This window comes from Alosa sapidissima, chromosome 20 (assembly GCF_018492685.1).
Source record: "Alosa sapidissima isolate fAloSap1 chromosome 20, fAloSap1.pri, whole genome shotgun sequence".
Lineage (NCBI taxonomy): Eukaryota > Metazoa > Chordata > Actinopteri > Clupeiformes > Clupeidae > Alosa > Alosa sapidissima.
The window spans coordinates 12550215-12566440 of record NC_055976.1 but is presented as its reverse complement, the minus strand read 5'-3'; the positions used below and the strand labels follow the sequence as shown (position 1 = coordinate 12566440).

Sequence of the window (16226 nt, the reverse complement as noted above, 5' to 3'; positions counted from 1 at the left end):
ATTGCACTATTTGTGGTATGCAGGCATTGTACAACGGGGGCCCCATATCCACTATTCACAGAATCATCACATATCCAGTTCATAACAACAATTAAATTAGATATAGTCACCTACAAATGAAACAGAGGGCGCTTGTTTTATTGAGCAGGTCTTGCATAGAAGCCATAATAAGGCCATATCTGTGTATTATTTGAAATTTTAGGCTATGGTATGTTTATTTTTTCTTCACACAGGATGTTAGTGTGCCGTGGGACATTTTAACTGTCAAAAGTGTGCCGTGGCACAAAAAAGGTTGAAAAACACTGTTCTACTGTATATTTGTGTAGGGATAACATTTTTCTTTTTTGTTTCCATCTTTTTTATTTAAAGGCCACAAAAGTCTGGGGCTGGGCCTGAGACAGGGGCTGGACCTGAGGATGAGGCTGGGGCTGGGCCTGAGACAGGGGCTGGGCCTGAGGATGAGGCTGGGGCTAAGGCAGGGGGCTGGACCTGAGGCTGGGGCTGGTTCCCTACAATATTAAATGTGTATGTTAATATTCGATATGTACACATCAGCAAAGGCAAAACATTTAAAACTACCATGACTTTTAAATGACACAAATCCTACCTTCTTTAAGCAAAACAAAATTGTATGCCCTCTTCATGCTGGCCACAATTTTCAGATTGTCTTCAGTGGGTGGCAGATCGGTCATAACATCTGCCACCCATTTTCCAGAGGCTTTTTCTTTTTTTGCGTAAAACAAAATTGGGACATAGCCCAATGCACCTAGTTTTTTGACCTGTAATAAATAAATGCAGATAAGCAAACATTAGTTACAGTGGGCATCGCTTTCAAATGGCCACTTCAGTCGCGCATTACGAGGCATGAAGCTGCGTGAAGCTTTAGTACCACTTTCAGCCACTGTGCATCGCTCTGCCACTGTACATCGCTCTGTCAGGAGCCTGACTGCCGCCCCTTCTGAAAAAGCAGGAGGCTAGGCTACCTTTAAACGTAATTGTTACCGAGAGGAATCCCAGCCTACGAATTCAATAACAAAATAAATCGTAATTAAACATTACCTCGATTAAGGCTACTTTGGTATGGCTTAAGGCTTGACTACACGTTGGTAGCGAAAATCGAAATCTGCTTTTGATAGCCTACTGGTGCCGCTCCACAAAACGAAAAAATATCTTAATTTGCTGTCTATGTTATTGTCAGTGTTGGGGGTAACGCAACTACGCAAATCAAAACAGTGTCTTAATTTGCCCTACTTCTTGACTGCAATGTAGTCAATTGACTACTTGACATGTCATTTTTATTTTTCTGTACAATAAACAAATACATCTGCTTTATGCCGCAGAATTACATTCATATTTGGCTGACTGCAGACGCGCCACTTCCCTCCCCATATTCCAAGATCAAGATAGTAGCCTATACAAAAAGCACTTCATACTATCATAAAAAAATCGTTAAAACGAATAGCTATTTGCAATTTGACAAAACACTGGTCCTCATTTTGCGAATGCGAGGACGATATGAGCCTGTTGCATTTAGTTAGATGTCACGCATAATGTTTGAAAACCACTGGCTCGTGATCACAATAATTTAACACACGACAGTTGGATAGCCTACTTCATCATGTCCCCATGCCTACATTTTTGTGAGTAGCATAGAAATCGTTAAAAACAATAAAGTATGGCTCTCCGTTTGGGACATCGAAAACGTATATTTTTAATAGACTACCGTCGAAGATGCTGACTTGCAAAAGCCTCGGGATAACACGTTATCTCCACTATCATCAGTCATGCCCCTTGATCAAAGTGGGGAATGAAATAAAAGTTTGAGAACCACTGGCTTAAAGGAGAATTCCGGTGTGATATTGACCTAAAGTGTATTGAAACATGATACCGAGTGTGAACGTATGTCTCATAGCCCATCTCGACTTGTCCCCTGCACTCCAAAATCTGGCGCTAGTTAGCCGATGCTACCAACAACTTTTTCAGTAGTGGTGCTTCGGCATCGGGCTAGCCATGCAAATAAATCACTGTTTTACACCCATTTACGAGGCTCAATGTATCTCCACACTTCATTGGTAGACTTCCTAGGGCCCTGACATTTAAAACGAGACATTGAGAACTTTGAAAAAGCACTGGTAGTTTACTTACAAGACGATTTATACAGACAGTATCTTCACGAAGTTTAACGTTTGCAGCCATCTTGAATTTAGTCACGATAAGTCGAGCAACGAGTAAGAATGAACAGGTATGATAAGGGATCAGATTCCAAAAATAATTCAGTGGAAATGCATGGATTCCAGTTTCTTCCAGTAGCAGCAACTGGAATCCATGCATTTCCACTGAATTATTTTTGGAATCTGATCCCTTATCATACCTGTTCATTCTTACTCGTTGCTCGACTTATCGTGACTAAATTCAAGATGGCTGCAAACGTTAAACTTCGTGAAGATACTGTCTGTATAAATCGTCTTGTAAGTAAACTACCAGTGCTTTTTCAAAGTTCTCAATGTCTCGTTTTAAATGTCAAGTGCAGGGGACAAGCCGAGATGGGCTATGAGACATACGTTCACACTCGGTATCATGTTTCGATACACTTTAGGTCAATATCACACCGGAATTCTCCTTTAACAAGTTACCTGCAGTCCAGAACACAGAATCTATTGCAATATTCTGATGATCGGCGATGATATCGGCAAATGTTTGTTTTCCAAAGTAAGAATTTCACTTCACCATGCACCTTCGACAATACCTGGCCTACCTGGTATCATTACAAACATTATTCTGTGTCCTAAAACTGGCATATTTTATGGCATTGTGTCATGTAAGTTCGTTGCAAAATCTAGAGAAATGTGTGAGGTGGTCAGCGGGGGACAATTGAGACACACATTGGATTGTGTTATTACTTGAACATTCCACACTATCCACAGCTGTGGTAGGCCTATCAGGGGCAGGAGGATTACTGTCAGCGCAGACTTTATATAAAATTCTTCAACAGAAGGCCTCGAATGTTGTCTTGTTTGTGGAGCGCTTTGCTTCGCTTCTGTAATTTCGGCTTCATTGAAAATGAGGGCTTCCCTCAATGACCCTCCGAGAATAAATAAAGGTTGAATGAATGAATGAATGCAGGCTTGCCCAAAATAAAGGCATGTGGTTTGCGCAGCCTACAGTAAATAACAGACCCACCAGAATGTGCGTTATGATGCTTTTTTACGAGCAAGATGTTTTTGGTACCCTACGCACACTGCATGTTCTTAAATAACAATGATCATCAGTAATATTCGACCATTAATTTTGGTAAATGGGCAAGCGTGACCACCTTGATTGGCTGATGATTGTAACGCGGGCATGATTCCAAACACCTCCCTTACGATGATGAGTGACAGGTCTCAGAATGCGTGCGCTACACAAGGACGGAAGATGATGAATAACTGGGGCCGTAGGCTATTCACAAAGGCTTTTATCTTACTACTAGGAGTAGGCTACTCCTAAATCGCACTTAAAGATTTTAGATTGGAGTTTTCTCTTAAAAGTTATTCACAAAGCCTTTCAGACAACTCCTAAACTAGGAGTGAGTCTTCGTGGCTATGGATGACGTCATTACTCATGCACGAGCTTGACTGAAGTGACCACCTTGATTGGCTGACGATTGTAACGCGGGAATTCCAAACACCTCTCTTCCGATGATGACTGACAGGTGACAGGTCGGAGAATGCGTGCGCTACACAAGTAGTGTGAAGGACGGAAGATGATTAATAACTGAATAAAAAGGCCTAGCCTAAATTAATAAAGAGTAAGGCAAAACAAATAGCTTAGTAGCCTAATGAAACATAGTCCTATGGATTGATGCAGTAGCCTACCTTTGCAACATTATTAAATTAATCTGTCACCATATCCCTAGGCTACATTTGCAAAGAGGAGAACATTTTAATTTGATTCACAATGAAACGTTACATTTCATTTCCATGTTAACAATGAGTAGTTTGTGTTGTTGTTGGTGGCGTTATTGCATCCCTTTTATGAATGCAAAATTGTTCCCTCGCAATTGGAAGCTCCTGTTGCGCATAGGCTATTTCAAAACATCGCAACGTAAAATGCCACAAAAAAGCTGTTTATGAATAGGTCTTAGTGAGTTAGGAGTCCTCTCGACTTAAGCTGTCCCAGACTTAGGTGCTACTTTTAGGTCTAAAATGCTTCGTGAATTACTTTTTGTGAAAAAATTAGGAGTCCTAAAGTTAGGAGTGACACGCCCATTATTTTTAGGAGTTGCTCCTAAATTCGCCAGTTAGGAGCTACTTTTAGCCTTAAAATTCTCTGTGAATATGGCCTAGCCTAAATGAATCAAGGCAAAACAAATAGCCTAGTAGCCCAATGAAACATACGGATTGATGTAGTATCTTGTAACATTATTAAATTATTCTGTTACTATGCCTACGTTTGCAAAAGAGAACATTTTAATTTGATTCACAATAATGTTACATTTAATTTACATGTTGACAATGATTAGCCTAGTTTTGGTTGTTGTTGGCGGCGTTAGTTATGCCTACAATGCAAAATTGCTTCCTCGCGATTGGAAGCTCCTGTAGCTGCATAGGATTTCAAAACCGCAGGTTTGTGAATAGGTCTGTGAGTAAGGAGTCCTCTTGACTTCTTTTAAGCTGTCAGAGGTGGGAAGGTGTGATTTTTTGGGGGAAGGGCCGGATTAACTGGGCACAATTGTCTGATGGTCCCCCTTCCCCCCAGCCAACGTGAATCGGGTGGTTAGTTAATAGGCCTATCGTGAAGATTTTTCCTGCCATCTAAGGCACGAGCGCATCTGTGAGGCCAAACCTCACCAAGTAGCTCGTTTGTTTACAACTAACATTCCATTTAATTAAACTGCTTTATAGGCTATGCCGAAATAGTTTTCAACATTTTGAATATTAGTGTCGGGTGAATTGAAATGTTCTCAAAGTAGCCTTATGGCTGAAAGCTGCTTGGGACACCCCCCCCCCCCCCCCCCCCTTCCTGCACTCATTGTTTCAAAAGGAGTAATTTTGGCTTTGTCAGAACTGAAGAGCTGTGGACGGCACGGCACGGTATGCCCAATGAAAATAAATTAACGCAACGCAACACAACACAACACAGACCCCGCTTCTCTCGCGTCAGTCACTGACATGAACGAAACACAGAACCTGCTTCTCTCACGGCAGTCACTGACAGTAACCTAGAATAAATGCATGGGGAAAAACACTTCCCCATGACAAAGACATCGTAAAACACTGAAAGTTAATATTTTGTCACTAGCAACATTCATCTGTCCTTTGTCAAATGTATTATGTTCCAAGTACCCTATGCGTAATTCTGCTTCATAAAGTTGAACAAATACATTTGCTTATTTCACAGAAAAATATAAATAGCCAGTCTACAGTGCAGAGTTGGTAAGTTATGGTAGGCCAACTTGCAGTGAACATACAAAGAGGGGAAATTATTTCTCTTGCAGCTGAGTAGCCTCAGGTGCGCACGTAGACATAAGGCCGAACATGCAAGCGCCAATGAATCGTGCTCTCACGGCAATCGCGCCGTTAAACTTAAATAGGTTAACATCTCAAGCACTCAAAATTCCTCCGGTGGCCCCTTCAATAAATAACGATCAGTCCCTAGATTGCTGCTGGGCTATATGTCTTGGTTCTGTTAACAACTTATTGTCAAACGCATAGCCTATCTCGCGGTTGCATCCATTACAAACAAACATGCAATGTGAACGTCTGGGATTGGGGAGAGCACTAAATGCTCTACTGAATAAGCACAAAGTCAAACCTTTAAATGAAAAACACTCTTTAATAATCCAAAAAAATAAACCGCTAATGAAGTAAACTTGTGACCATCAAAAATCGTTTATCGCTCGTAACTCCGTGATACCAGGACGTAACAGGAAGGCATTTGGCTGAGCAACGGAGGTTAATATGCTCCATGTTTTGTCCAAATGATGACTGTCTATCATCGTTGCACTCGGAGAAAACCGGAATGTTTCATTCGTCCCCGTTTCAATCGTCCCGGTTGTACCTACTCAAAACGCAGATAGAACCTTATTATTCTAAGGTAGCGAAATAGCGTTCAGCATGATTCATGCCCAATTAATTCCCCCTGTTAAAGTGTTCGCCTTTGTAGTTTGGTTTCGTGATAGCCTATGATAAACGGCTTATGGCCAAATATGTGAAAACGTTAAAATACAGTAGGCGATAAACCCAGAAAAAGTTGACAGTGATTTTTTCATAATCACTTTGGAGGGTCATAGAAAAATGTATTGCTGGCGAGGGAGGGTCACGTCTTTTTGGACTAATGCTCCCCAAACTCCTCCGGTAGCCCCTTAAATAAATAACGAACAGTCCCTAATGAAGTAAACTTGTGACCATCAAAAATCGTTTATCGCCTGTAGGCCTAACTCCGTGATAACAGGACGTAACAGGAAGGCATTTGGCTGAGCAATGGAGGTTAATACTCTATATTTTGTCCAAATGATGTCTGTCTATCATCGTTGCACTCAGAGAAAACCAGAATGTTTCATTTGTCCTGCGTCTCTACGGCTGCAAACAGGATTCACTCGCAGTTAACCAAATATTTCTTTATTAGGGCAGGCATATTTCTGGCTATTACATTATTTCTAAACCAGTCTGCTAAAGTCTGTAGTGAAGTCTGTGTAGGGTTTTCCAGGCTCCATTTCTTTTTACGAGACACCCTGCTCACTTGAGCCATCTACCGGTTGTTTGGGTTGTTGCAGCGTCTCACTGGAAAAATACAAATTAAAGTCGCGTGATACCGCGTGATCCCACGCGCGGACCGCGAGTGAAGCTGGCCAATTCGAAGCACTGCCCACTGTATCTATCTACGTAGCCTATAGCCTACATTGATGTTGGCTGATTTTAATCACATACTTTATTTGTAGCGATGTCGTGATATAATGTTTAGCTTTGATGTTTTTAAGTAGTAAACTTATTCACGTTCAATTGCAAGACAGTAGGTTATGCCTAAAAAGAACCCCTTCTTATACACATGCATGCACCCTCATCTTCACCGCACGCTTGCACACACACACACACACACAGGTTGCTAGGTTACCACAGCAAATAGGCTCACCCCAAAAAATATTTTTTAGTAGCCTAATGGTAAAATTATTTGTTAGTAGCCTAATGGTAGGCTATTTTTTAGTAATGGTAAAATTATTTGTTAGTAGCATGAAACTTGTTGTGCATATTAATACATTACATTGCGTTCCCTCTTCTCCCTCCCAGCACTTCACGACATAGTATGGACAGCTTTGTTCGCCCAGCTAGGTCATGCACAAGAGGTTGCAATTTTACAGACAGAGTATTTTAAACATTATTTAATTGTTGGCACTGGCACTTATAAACACTAAATGGGTAAATTGCAATAAATGGGCTTAGTTTTGGAGCCAAATGTTGGAGTTAGAATAAATACCTCTGTGCCAATTGCTGGATCATTTTACAGCAATGTCATTTTCGTTATGCATTATTTGTTTTGGTTGTTTAAAAATACAAAAAAAATGTTATCCGATTAATCGATTAATCAATCGATAAAGTGCTAGATTAATCGATTACAAAAAGAATCGATAGCTGCAGCCCTAAAAATGTTCTTTCCATTCCTCTTTATAGGCCCAGCTATTTTTTTCCCAGCTAACTCCTGTAGTTCGCTTCTCACTCTGCATTAGAGGGTGACAATTTTTCGGGACTCCCGCGGGTCACGGTATTCCCGCGGGTTTCCCGCAGTACGGGAGTAAATTTCACTGTTGGTAACGTGATTGGGACGGGACAGGAAATAATAAACGGGAGCTGGCGGGAAGCCAGAGATTAACTTTAAAAAATGACGCTGCAATGCAGTGAGTGCGCCCAAAGACGTGAGGCATTTCGTTTTAGAAAAGATAACCAATTACAACCCACAATATGTTTGTTGATTGGTAGCCTATCAGAGCAAGACAAAGCAGCTGCCCTGTTCACAATCAATCAGCTTCAGCGACTAGGCCCTAAGGCAAAATGGATGCAAAGAAACAGTTACAGGCGAAAGTGTCAGCAAAGGACAGCTCTATTCAATTGCACAAGCTGTCCGGGAAAGCGATTCTCGTTGAGTTTAATGTGTCATGCAATGTTGGGGCATGGCACCTCGACGATCGCATTCCTCAATATATTTATCGCATAACCCTGGCGGAACACAAAAAAATTTTTTGTTTACCCATAGCAACAACGTTGCTATGCTTCGCTGGTTTAACGTGATGAGAACGGTGCAAACTTAACTGATGGGATGAGATCTACAATTCTGACTATGAAATGATTTAAGCATAGCCTACACAAAATCCTGTAAAATATGTAATTTTAATGTAGCCCAAAATGATCGGCTATTAAAGAAAAGTTAGACAAGGCTTTCTGCCCTACCAAAATGTATAGTCACCGCACGCTACTGGGAAGCCTAACAGTCGGATAACTTTAGACATCAACATATGGAGCGGGACTGGATTCGGGAGTCTTTCTCTCGGGATTTTGCGGGACAGAATTTTTTTTGGGGGGCTGTCACATGATCGGGATATGACGGGAGTATTTGTGCGGGCTCGGGATGGGACGGGAGTGAAAATTGATTCCCGTGTCACCCTCTACTCTGCATGCTATTATGTCTTGTAGGCAAACAATAAACATTGTAACATTGTCAGGAGATACTGTAGGTCAACCAAGTAGCCTATTTAAGAATAAAAGTACAATAGACTTTATCCAAAGAAGTAATTAGAATAAGTCAGGCTCCGTGTTAAACTGTCCATCAATGCCAAAATTATTGTGGTGCCTAGTGGTGCCCACATTTACTATTTACAATATTGATAGGGGAGATAAAACAGTTCATCAAGATAAATTAATTACTCAAGTAGGCTATACCATCAATGGGCCCATACATGGTTAATTTTTTTCACAATTTATTTTTATCCATTCTCCGGTTGGATGCGTGTGTGGACTAATAGACCATCCACCGGAACTGCATTTAATAGTAGCCTACTCTGGCCCGCACAAAGAAAAATACTGGCCCGCGGCCAAAGTTACTTGCGGACTCCTGATCTACGAGCTCAACATTGTTTATACTCCTACACTGTTACACATTTTCAACTGAACTAGTTAACAAAACTGAAAATAGTTAATGGAAATGGACTAGGCTATTTCTGTTTGTTATGCACTTCATTGTAACTTGCTGTAGGCCTGGGCTACATTTTGCACTTGCATATTTCTCAATATGAAAACTTCCTTATTTTCAACTGAACTCTTAGTTTGTTATGCCCTTTATCAAGTGTCCTACATGTTGTGCATGCACTTCTGCTGTAGCATTTATTTCAGTTTATTCAGCTATATTTCTGAAGAAGACATTGTGTTGCCTCAGGCCCGCTGCACATCTTTTGAAATTTGATTTGAAATAATCAAATGTCTTAAAGTTAATTCATAAAGTAACTTTCTTTGCATTCATTTGATTCCCAATCAAGATACACTTTTAATAATTGATTTACATTGTTAATAATGGACTTATGGAAAGTTCTGAAATTCAAAATAATAGAATTTGAATCATGTGATAAAATATGTGATTAATCGCGATTAACTACAAAAATTCAGCGATTAATCGCGATTAAGAAAAAAATAATCGTTTGGCAGCTCTAAATATAAGTATACAGAATAAAAATACAACCAATAAGGACAGTAGAATATAAAAATACAACATACTAAATATACTAAATACTAGCCTGGCTAGCGCCACCACTTCTCAAAGAGACGTGGTCTGGGAACCAAACGTTCATTTTCTCGTATTTGAAAGAAATGCCCAGATCCGTTTATTGGGTGCCACGGATGTCTATAAAATGCGTCTGTGCATAGCTCATCATCGTCTTGCTTTCCCACCTGTTCTGTGATTGGTTCCCTATCTCAGGCGAAAATTTGCTCCATGGTCTCCAGGCTGCCTTAGCAGCGTGAATCAAATCGCGCGCAAGGCAGCATGGGAACACCCAGGCTAACTAAATACTAGATAAACTAAATAAAGCTAAATCAAATATCCACCTAGTGTGCTTAATGATGAGTAGGCATGAGGTGCTTGCAGTGACGGGCAGGGACTGAGACTATGATTCAGTATGCATGGTAAGGTGCTATAATAATAATAATAATAATAATAATAAGCTTTATTTGTATAGCACCTTTCATACACAGAATGCAGCTCAAAGTGCTTTACATTTGAAGCATGTAACACAATAATAGTCAGTCAGTCATTATCAATCACTTTTCTTCATTGCTGGGGCCGTTTATAATCCACTCAGCAACATATCAAAAATATAGAAAATAACATGTCATAAGACTGGCAGCCTTAACCCTTTACCCCCCACAAGCACGCCATATGGCAACTGTGGCAAGGAAAAACTCCCATATTCCAGGAAGAAACCTTGAGCAGAACCTGACTTAATAGGGGGGAGCCCATCTGCTTCTGGCTAGCTGCACCCTCCAATAGCAGCAGAATAATCTGAAAAAGTAGTCTACAGGATAAGATGAGTTAACTAAAAGCTTTCCTGTACAGGTATGTTTTTAGATCTTTTTTTAAAAACATTTACTGAACTCGCCTGCTTGATGTACAGAGGCAGGGTGTTCCATAGTTTGGGGGCTAAATGGATAAAAGCAGCTTCTCCACTTTGTTTGTGGAGCACTTTGGGTACGATTAAAAGATTAGAATTGGATTATCTAAGTTTCCTTCGTGGTTGATAAGATATTAAAAGCTCAGAGATATATGAAGGTGCTATGCCATTCAGAGCTTTGTAAGTAATGAACATAACCTTAAAATAAATTCTATAGGAAATAGGGAGCCAGTGCAGTTCAGCCAACACAGGGGTGATGTGTTCTCTCTTCTTGGTCTTAGTTAAAAGTCTAGCCGCAGAGTTCTGTATGAGTGCCAATTTCTTTAGATGTTTTTTGGGAAGACCAGTGAAAAGTGCATTGCAGTAGTCTAACCTGCTAGTGATAAAGGCATGAATTAGTTTTTCTGCATCTTGTTGAGTTAAAAAGGGCCACACTTTGGCAATGTTTCTCAGGTGGAAATAGGCTGCCTGAGTAACTTTACTGATATGGGGCTTAAAACGTAACTCTGCATCTAAGATGACACCGAGGCTTGTTACTTTTGGTTTGACCTGGTGCGCCAAGTTCCCCAGATTACTAAGTACAATATCTCGCTTTAGTTTTGGTCCAACCAAAAGTACCTCTGTTTTGTCATCATTTAGTTTCAACATTTTTTTGCTCATCCACTGATTAATGGAGGTTAGGCATGCAGTGAGGGAGCAAAGGCCATCTGGGTTAGTTGGCTCCACAGAAATATACAATTGGGTATCATCTGCGTAGCTGTGGAAGTTTACATTATGCTGACTTATGACGTTTCCCAACGGAAGCATATATAGGGAAAATAGCAGGGGACCAAGGCAGCTCCCCTGGGCCACACCAAAAGGCAAGTCATGTTTTTCAGATACATGATCTCCTAGACTGATATAAAAACCTCTGCCAGTAATGTAGGTTTGAAACCAGTTTAGAGCATTATCAGAGAGACCCACCCACTTCGCAAGGCGGTGATGCTATGATCAATGGTGTCAAATGCCGCACTCAAATCCAGAAGAATAAGGATTGAGACTTTGTTTGAGTCAGTAGCCAGTCTGAGATCATTGACTATTTTTACTAGAGCTGTTTCTGTGCTGTGATTTGATCTAAAACCTGATTGGAATTTTTCAAGGATACTGTTTTCGTTGAGGAAGGTATTTAACTGATTACAAACGACTTTTTCAAGTACTTTGCTCAGGAACGGTAGATTTGATATAGGCCTGTAGTTGCTCAAATTGGTATGGTCAAGATTTGACTTTTTAAGTAAAGGTTTCACAACAGCGGTTTTAAAAGCAGTTGGAAATATACCTGTTTCTAATGAGGTATTTATTACCTTGAGAATAAAGGGAGCTAAGCTATCATATACTTTTTTGAGGAATCTAGTAGGGATTGGATCCAAAACACATGTTGAGGAGCCGGTTTGAGTTATAATTTTACTAAGCTCAGATTGAGTAATAGTGCTAAAGAACCTTAATTTTGGGGGGCTGTTTTTGGGTGTACTATCAAACATATTACTTGTGTTACCAATAGCCTCCCTTATAGAAATGACTTTGTTTTTGAAGAAGTCTGCAAATTCTTCGCATCTTAGAGAGGATGCCTGACTGAGTGTATCAAAAGGTGTTGGATGCAATAGCCTATCAATGGTAGAGAACAACACCCTAGAGTTTCCACTGTTTTCAGCAATTACCTTAGAAAAATGGTTCCTTCTCTCATTCCGAATAGCTCTATTATAATTTGCTATTTTTTCTTTTAGAATGGCACGGTGAACCTGTAACTTAGTTTTTCTCCATGTTCTCTCAGCGTTTCTACATGATCTTTTTAGATCATGGATATTTTCATTCATCCAAGGTGTCAGTTTGCTACAGGGCCTTTTTTTAGTCTTTAAGGGTGCCACTTTGTCAAGCAGAGCGCCTAATTCACGATTGAGAGCCTCTACCATTTGATCAATTGGATGATGTAATATCTAAATTTATGGAGTCTATAAGAGCTATGAACTGCTGTTCTGCTCTAATGTCCAAGAGTCGCGATTTGATTGCAATTTCGGGATGGATTTTTGGAGTATGTAGTACTATATTAAAAGATACACAATAATGATCAGACATATTTATATCATTTACTGATAAGTCTGTGACTTCTATCCCTCTAGAAATGACTAAATCGAGGGTGTTGCCAAGGTTGTGGGCGGGTCCTGTAACATGCTGCTTTAGCTCTAAACTGTCCAACACATTAAAGAACTTACTGGCTTTAGCATCAGTTGTCTTATTGACATGAATATTAAAGTCGTCATTTACAATTATCCGATCATAGCTAGTGATGATGAGCGACATAAGTTCAGAAAACTGGTCGAGAAAGCCAGTCCATAGTTTAAGAGGGCGGTATAAGGTTAATAGAAGTACAGCTGGGTCAGCCTTCAGAGTGAGGGCAATATACTCAAAGGAAGCGAATTCGCCAAAGTTGACTCTAGTGCAGCTATATTTGTTTGAGAGAATGGAGGCAATTCCACTACCTCGTTTGCCTTGTCTAATTGAGTGGAAGAAATTATAATTTGGGGGACAAGTTTCAACAAGAACAGCTTCGCTGTCTGAAGTCAGCCAGGTTTCAACAAGAAACAGAAAATCCAATTTTTTTTTTCACTAATAAAATCATTGATTGCAAAGGTGCTCTATCAGAGTGCGTGTGCAAATAAGCAAAGTCCAACATTAAACAAATAAGTGAGGTCCAGATGTGCAGGAGTGGGGTCTTGGGACCAGCGTAGGATAAATATGGGCATATAGGAGAATAATATAGTCAAAGTAATATGGAACACTGTAAGGATATATAAATATGGACGAATAAGGGAATAAAGTGGCCCAGGTAATCTAAAATATGGAACACTGTATGGATATATAAATATGGACAAATAAGGAAAAAAGTGGCCCAGGTAATCTAAAAAAACGATATCAGTGCAAGAGTAGGTTGAAGTGATAGGGTTACAGCCATAGGTCAAGTAAAATTAAAATTTTAATAAAACCTTGAAAACACATACTATAGGCCTAGCTTACTGAAAAAAGTGCATTTTGTAATTCTTCTTTCAGGTGAAAATAACAGCAACTTGATGTCTAATTTTGCGTTCATCTTACCCGGTTTCACAAATGCAAAGCCCGTGTATTTGATATGCAAAAAAGGAATATCATATCGCAGTAATTGCACTACGAAACGGAGCGGCACCTTTGAGGCCTACCTGCGTTAGCCGAATAAAGGACGGGACTGCACCCTTCACAAACCATAAAATAAAGTTTATTAGTTTTACAGTTGACTACAGTTGACAGTTCACCATCAGTCCACACAAACAAATCTGGTTTCCTTGCACTAGCCATTTCGCCGTAGCCTATTCTGTCTGTTTTTAAGGCGCAAGTTTTGGTGAATTTCTGTAAAGACACAGTACCACCTATAGGCCTGGGGTATGAAGTAACGTGTTGAGTCGTGTTGAGATGGATCCGTTTGGACGCAAATATTCTTGATACGGTTCCAGGGAAGACGGAGGAAAAAAAGATCGGTTTGGTACGTGTGGACTAGGCCTAAAGGTAACAAAAAGTGTAAATTAAGTAGCCTACTGTAGCCTACCAGCATTTCTTCCTCTCCAGTGTGCAATAAGAAAGTAGAATAGGCTACAGTGCAAGTTGACCGATGATTCATCTCCCATGTCACGTCTGGTTGCAGAGCCTTGGTAGGCCACTAAGCAAATCTGCAACCTATGAACCCAGCTGCCAGTATTGGAGGAGGCCTAAACATCTCGTAGATGACCTGGGTTATTTTGTTTCGATATTATATATAAAACACATAGTCATTGTAGCCCACCATTCAGGGAATAGGCATTTAGCCTAAAAGAGAGACAGATTATGGAGTGATATGACTCAGAAATGACATCGGGCAATGGCAGTGTGAGATGTTCAGAACGTAAGAGTTTTGAAAATTGGTCAAAAAACGTTGGTGCTGATGGATGGCGGATGGATGATAAGTTTTGCTATGCAGTTACGGTTGAAATAATAGCCCATCCGCGCATTTCTAGTGTGTGTGTGTGTGTCATTAAGACTGTGTGCACAAATAGAGTGTGTGTGTGTGTTTTTTTCTCCATAGAGTGAAGACGTGTGTGTGTATCTGTTTGTGAAGGCATTTGGAGTGTGTGTTTGCTTTGGAGCGTGTGCAAGTCTATTCATGATTTGTGTGTCTGTGCCCATGTCTTCATGCAAGCTGCTGTGTGTTTGCTATGGTTTTCTTCTTCACACACAGACACACACACACACACACCATCTCTCTTTCTCACCCCTACCCCCATCCTCCCACCCCAGACGAAAATGAGTTTTTAATGACACAGAGGCTTGGGAGGATAGAGGAACACAAACTGTCAACTTCTGAGGCAAATGCCACTTATCAGTCAAGCTACTGACTTCACCACAGAAAATAAGTCATCCAGCATCTGAAAGAGAGAGAGAGAGAGAGAGAGTGAAAAAAAAAAAAATCACTCTCTCTCTCTCTCTATCTAAGAGAAGAGGCAAACAACACATCACATTGAGGGAGTTGGAAAGAGAGGGAGGCAGAGAGATAGAGAGATTTAAGTTAGGAGAAGAAAGGGTTTCCCACAGCATTTTACTTAAGCTTTAGTGGCTCCAGTCCAAACACAGACAGACACACACACGCACACACACACACAGAATGAGAGAGAGAGAGACAGAGAGACAGAGATTATAGTGGTTTGTGTAAGTAGTCCCTACTCACCCAGGCGAGTGGAGGGGGAGTCGCTTCAGGCGAAGGACAGACACAGGCTTTTCTCCCTCCCTTTATCTTTCTCTTCATTTCTTTTCTTTTCTTCCGCTCTCCTCTGTTTGATCAATCAGAGGCCTCAGTCCCTCTATCCCCATGGCATACCAGCCACTGCAGCAGCCCCCTCAGAGCCCCACACCATGTCAGAGTCTCTTTGTCTTCAAACATGTGCGAGTGGTTAGGGGAAAAGTGCTGGGGGAAATATTCCTCAATCTCTCCAAAGGAAGGAATTGCAGGGATATTTGTTGCCAGGGTCTGTCCTTGGTGGCATCCGCGGTGCTTCACTGCTACAGTACGTGGCATGGCAATCGATATCCAACATGTGGTAAAGGAAAACAAAAACGTACACACGGCACACTTACTTAGCATAGGCTATGCACTCTCGTGGGTGATGATGACACAGGATGACATGGATAGGACAGTCCTCGGTGCAGTTGGGGGGAATCGTACGGTGCCATTGATTGAGGGCACCCCCTACCCCCCCACCAAAACACATGTGGGAATCCAGTTAAAAGATGTGTGGTTGCTTAGGGCACCAAGGGTTGCCCCTGTGTGTGTGTGTGTGTGGGGGGGATTAACCTGGAGTCCCTGGTCATAGACTCCCTGTCATGGTTGTAAATGAGAGGCTCAGACACTCTTGCACTCTGTTTCATCAGGCGTTTGGGGGAAATGGATATAAAAGGGGGCACTGCCAGATTTTGAAAAGGGAAAAAAAGAGAGAAGAAAAGAAAAATGCCTCTTCTGTCCTCTCCGCCTTTTGCCTTTCACCTCATCCGGTCTTAGTTGGAG

General features: G+C 40.9%; 1 long non-coding RNA gene across 1 annotated transcript; it reads right to left on the bottom strand.

Moving 5' to 3' along the window:
* Positions 1-389: 389 nt before the first annotated feature.
* LOC121694397 lies at positions 390-16156 on the bottom strand. Its single transcript, XR_006025742.1, has 3 exons — positions 15393-16156; positions 608-779; positions 390-509 (listed from the first exon to the last, which is right to left on the bottom strand). It is a non-coding gene; the product is annotated as an uncharacterized LOC121694397 (long non-coding RNA).
* Positions 16157-16226: the final 70 nt, after the last annotated feature.